A 6,351-nucleotide genomic window follows, 5' to 3' on the forward strand; every position below is an offset into this window, starting at 1 on the left:
TGCACTCACTGGTTTATCACGCTGCACTGTTGGCATTGTGTTGTTGATTACTACTGGCCACTCGTGTGTTTGAGAGTTCTCTGCACCATTTGCACAATCGTCACTGTATCAGATCATTCAGGGATCGAGACTGCGACCAAATTGGTCACATATGTGAGCTTTTTTTCACCTTGCGCAATTGAAAACTTTCACCTTGTCGCATTTGCACGAGTGCTTGTTTTAATGGTTGAAAGTTGCCTTTTTTCCACTGTGAGAGCGAGAGAGAGAGAGAGAGAGAGAGAGAGAGAGAGAGAGAGAGAGAGAGAGAGAGAGAGAGAGAGAGAGAGCGAGGTTTGACCATGTGTCGCTGTTTCAACCATTGTTATGAATTCCATTTCAGTTAAAAGCGACCCGCTGCAATATGATTGGCTGCATGCTACTTCCAGATAGGACACGCTATTATCACAGCACCGTCGCGTACGTGCGCAACACATATGCACGCCACGGACAGTACGCCGTTGTGTCTGGCCATTTGTCTCTCGTTTTCATTTCACTCGTTATTACAAACACAGAGTCATGTGCAAAGGTTTTAATAACTTTGTTATGAAGCTAGCAAAGCTAACAAATCTGTCTGTCCAAACCCTGTTTATGGTATACACATATGAAGATACAATATGTACAAAGTTAAACAGCCCAGACTCCTTTTACAGAGGATCGTATAGGAAAACAAACTATCTTTAAAATAAAGTGCAAACATTTCAGTAGTAATGGTTTAATGGGTTTTCTCCAGGCACTGCGGTTTCTTCCTACATCCCAAAAACATGCGTGGTAGGTTGATTGAAGACTATGAATTGCCCGTAGGTGTGAATGTGAGTGTGAATGATTGTTTGTTTCTATGTGCCCTGCAATTGGCTGGCGACCAGTTCAGGGTGTACCCCGCCTCCTGCCTGAAGTTAGCTGGGATAGGCTCCAGCACGCCCGCAATCCTAATGAGGATAAGCGGAAAGGAAGATGAATGAATGAAAATCTCAAGTAGGGCTGGGCGATCTGACCCAAAAATAAATAAATAAATAAATAAATAATAATCACGATTAATTTTTTCATATTGTTCGATCTCGATGATCATCACAATTTTTTTTATATACTTTTTAAACTGTTTTAAATAGCCAGTTTTAAAGCATCTGTACTGAAAATTAAAGAAGCTCGAGAGTAGTTCAACATTTCATTAACGCCTTTTGTTAACACTCATAGTCAGTATTTAAAACAGTAGTCCCATCATGATAGCTCCACAATGTTGGGTGCGCCCATTAGTTCGACCTAGTCTGCCTCAGTTCTTGCAGTTTTGGTCCTTTTTCTCATAATCATCCTTTTTATTCCCGTTTCACTTGACATAAATTGTAATATACCATTAATATTCATCACCAATGGCCTCTGGACCAATAAAAGGCCTCTGCTCATGTGCAATTGAGTAAATAAAAGCCCAAGGCCACTTATTCCTACCTGATAAGGAGTATCAGGGCTAAGAAGGGAAACTCGTCCGTGACGCCAGCGGCTTCCCTGATCTCCGCTTCTGCTCCACAACTTGACAGAAGTGTCAGCAGTCAAAAGGTAAATATTGAGGTGGCCCACATCTTTTCCCTCCATGTAGTACCAGAACATTAAGCATTCACCGTCAGCTGGGGCGGACTCCATCAGTGCAGTCACTATTTGGCCTCTGGAGCCTGGCAAGTGTCTCCACAACTGAGCGCTGAGGTAATAGCCTACACAAGTGATGAAGGTGCTGGTTCTTATGCGTGAATAAAAGTTAGATGTAGTGATGGGTTTCTAACCGTGCTCAGTTTCCAAGGTGTGATCTGTGTGGGGGCCCGAGGAGTTGGCAGGCTGGGATGTCCCGTTGATTCGACTCCAGCTGAAGTCCGCAGACGGGACGTGCTGCAGACCACAGAGGGAGCCCTGGAAGGTGCACTCACGCTCGGCTGGACATGAGCCACTCTCCCTAATAGACACGATGATGTCGTCTATGGAGATGGTCCCTTGCTCACCACCCACCACAGCTTCAATGATGAACTGGAGAATTGCGAAAAACCTTATCAGTAACAGTCGAGTACAAGTTGGAAAGACAATCACGTTCAGGTTTCATTGATGCTATCAGATAAGTACAATTAGAATTGAATGAGCCTACGTTAGTTGCACAAAAGGGAAATTGTTTTTTACAGCAGCCAAGAGTCCCGTAGTAGCACACCGTACATGGACAAATAATAATGAATAGATACCAAATATAAAGAAGTGAATGTGAATAGCATCAAGAATCGTCAGCAGTGTTGTATGCAGCAAATAACTTTCCACCTGTCAATAAATAGTCTACAGTATATTTAAGCATGAATTAATAAAGCAAATACATACAATACATACTATACATATACACACACAACATGGATGTATACACAATATATATTTTTTAATTATTATACTGTACATCCTATAATGGAGAGGGTGAATGTGAGTAAATATGAGTGAATGAACAGCAGAAAGGGTAAAGTATAAATGAATAAATAAAATGTAAACAGATTATGATCTTGTAGTTTTCATACTATATAATGTACTGTATACGGATATGAATGTTAATAGCAGCAAGAATAGTCGGTTGCACTGTATGTTGCAAAAATTATCCATATATCAATTAATAGTAAACACCAACGCTACTAACGTTCAGTAGTGGAGTGACTATACATGAGTAAATACAATATCTATACTCTATATGCAGATATAAACATGAACAGCAGCAGGAATAATAATTAAGTAGGTGCTTTACTTGTATTAATCTGATGCACCACAAGGCTCAGTCTTATGTCCCCTATTATAGCTATTTAGATTTTGCCTATTATTGTGGCTAGCGAGTGTATGAAATAAGTACAAAAGACGGAACCTGTATTGGTTCTTCGCTGGAGAAGGCGAGATCAGCAAATCTCCATTTGTTTCCCTGAGTACCACTCCTTATCCACACAATGTCCTCTGCATCACCATGGCGTTTAACAATGAACTTCAATGAACCTGGTGATGAAGAAATATTGTTTCAGCCCATTTTTTTTTTTTAATCTAAAGAGGATTCCAATTCAATGATTTTAAAAAGGGGTGCCTACCAATGCTGTTGCCAAAAATGCGGTAGTGAAAGCTCACACAAATGACTCGGCCCACAGCAAAGCCGATCAGTCTCGCTGCAGATGAGATGTTAAGGTCACGTTTGCTGGATATGAGCATGTAATAGCCTGTGGGTGAGGGCAGAACACATGCAAAATCATGTGTATGTGGCAAGCTGAATTAATTACTGTATATAGCTAATAATACAAACCATTGCCCTGGGGGTATAGGAATCCCCCTGACACCCGTTGCCACAGGATGCTAGCAGTGTAGTCGTGGTACCATGAACAGGTGTCCTCTTCAAAATGGCAGGAGAGCTGCTCGGATCCAGCAGGAATGTCTCCCTCTGCACACTTATCGAAGCTGATGTCATCCAGCATCACGTTAGGGGATGCAAAGAAAGGACAACGGAAGGAAAACTGGAGCTGTCAGAATGAGAAGTTTTACTGTAAATAAAATGAGTTTTTATGACTTTTGACATTTCACTTTTCAGCAGAATGCAAACTGATTTACACAAAACTGTGAAAAGACGCAGAAAATAGCATGAGCTACGTCTTCTGTTGTTTGGCAGTTGTTACCTGTTACATAATTCATATTAGTGCCACCTACAGGAATGGAGTGGAACACTGTTGGCTGTATTTACAACTGTTCAAATGTGTAACTAGACTTTACACCGATGTTATCGGCTTTATCGGTATCAGGCGATAATTAGCATTTCATGCTGATCGGCTTTAATGTCATAATTCGCCGATCCGAACAAAGACGTCATTGATCGGCTCCGCAAAAGACATTTACTCCGCGTCGCCATTGTGCACAGTATATTTGAATCCAAAAGCTTGTTTATTTTTAGCCTTGTCGCGTGTCTTTTGGCGTAGCCCTGTAAATATCTGACGGCCAATAAAGTTATTTTTTTTAAAAACATGTCGGTGGTGTGGATTGAAAAATCTAAGGGCACACCAACAAATAAAAATGTCACAAAAAAGTGGATACATTAATTACTGCATGTACTTCCTGCCATCTAATAGAAGACCATTCATTTGTTCTGTCTGTCACTATGCCTCACTGGCATAAATAGCGGAACAAAGATCAATTATTTATTATAAATATAATTTTTGAGCAATTAAGTACACAAGTATATACAGTAAATGAACAGGTCATTTAAATAGAAACATTCCTCCATCTTGTGATCGGATCGGTGATCGGTTATCGTTTTTTTTAAACTCGGTGATTGGTGATCGGCCCCAAAAATCCTGATCGTGTCAAGCCTATGTTCAACCAGCCTTTGCATTTTGTTTTGTTAGTTTTGTTTTGATAATTTATAAACCTAGGGTTGGGAACTTGAGAAAATGTTCTTGTTTTTTTTTTTTTATTTTGAATATTCATCCATCAATCCATTTTCTTTAACACTTGTCCTTATTTAGGGTCACGAGTGAGCTGGAGCCTGTCCCAGCTGACTTTGGGTGAAAGACGTAGGGTTCTCCCTGGGCTGGTCACCAGCCAATCGCAGGCCACATATAGACAAGCATTAGCACTCATATTTATACCTATGGACAATTTGGAGTCTTTAATTAACCTAACGTATTTTTGTGGAGTGTTGGAAGAAGCCAGAGAAAACCCAAAAAGAAGATGAAAATTCCAAATACGAACCCCGAATGTCAGAACTGTGTGGCACACATGATAACCACTTGTTCACCGTGCTGGCATTTTGAATATTGTTTTTATAGTACAGTGCTTACTGTGCTAATTTTTACCTCAATGGCTTCAAGATGCCATTCATCAATTCTTATGTATAATTATTATTATTATACCCATCTGTACCTTGTACCCTCCAGGGTGATTTCCGATGACAGTCTGGGCATTCTGCCAGCCCTTCGTCGTACTCTCAGTGTTCAGCAGTTCGTGCGTGTCCATCTCTCGAACCATGATTACGTTAATGCGTGAGGATGATGTGGATGAGCTTTCATCATGAATGTGGTACCAGAAGCTGAAATCACATTTTATTGATTGTCTGGCATCATCATCATTGTGAAGTTGCAGTAGTACCTGAGCTGGCACCCCACAGCTGCCCTTTTCTCAACGGAGTATTCCAAAACTGCCTTGGAAATTAAACCACACTTTTGTTTGCTGTCAATATACATGACATACCCTGTTGAAAACAAACGAGAAGCTAGTAAAGCTACATAAAACACTGAACTCGGTGGCTATTGGGAACAGACTTTACCCCAAGAGCTCCCTGAAGTATGGTCCTGTCCGGGTATCGAGGTGACGTTTGCCCACTGCCTCGTCCAAGTGTACTTGGTGGTGCTGTTCCAACCACACGAGTGATCCTCAAAATCGCATGAGCCTAAAATGAGGAAAGTTCACGTACATTTGAATTGAAGAACGGGCCTCCTTAGTTAAGGATTTCAACGATGATAATGGTGCTAGGCCTACCGCAAAAGACCTCATCTGAACCATCCTTGCAGTCTTTCTTGAAATCACACACGAGTCCAGCAGCAAGGCATTCTCCAGTCGTGCACTCAAACATTTTATCGGGGCACAAGGATGCGGCGACAAAATAGACTGCAGGGGATGTTTTATTTTTATTTATTTTTTAAAATCACAGAGATAACTCAAACTCAATTCCCCAGCACTTTGAAGTCATGGTAAAACATGGATTTATCCTCCTGTTGTAATGTTTTCTATTCTGGGGAAATACCCAGAGTTGTCTGTCTATTTCATTCCTTGCAAGAGAGAGATAATACAGCTACATAGCGGATGTACTGAATGCAGTACACAAGGTCTTCTGACAAACCCAGCACTGCTGTCCCACTTATACTGAACATCACGTTGGGCAATTAACCACATGCTAAATGCATTATTATCTCATCACAGCATGTTCTGGTAAATGTTCATTACAATGAAAAGACATTACATTATTTTACTTTATCATATTAAAATATAACCCCAATTCCAATGAAGTTGGGACGTTGTGTTAAACAAATAAAAACACAATACAATGATTTGCAAATCATGTTCAACCTATATTTAATTGAATACACTCCAAAGACAAGATATTTAATGTTCAAAGTGATAAAGTTTCTAGTTTTTAGCAACTAATCATTAACTTGGAATTTTGAATCATGTTACAAAAAATCATGTTACAAAAGTTTGAATCATGTTATAAAAAAAGGTGGGACAGGTGTCAAAAAAGACTGAGAAAGTTGAGGAATGCTCATCAAACACCTGTTTGGA

This window comes from Phycodurus eques, chromosome 13, assembly GCF_024500275.1.
Source record: "Phycodurus eques isolate BA_2022a chromosome 13, UOR_Pequ_1.1, whole genome shotgun sequence".
NCBI lineage: Eukaryota > Metazoa > Chordata > Actinopteri > Syngnathiformes > Syngnathidae > Phycodurus > Phycodurus eques.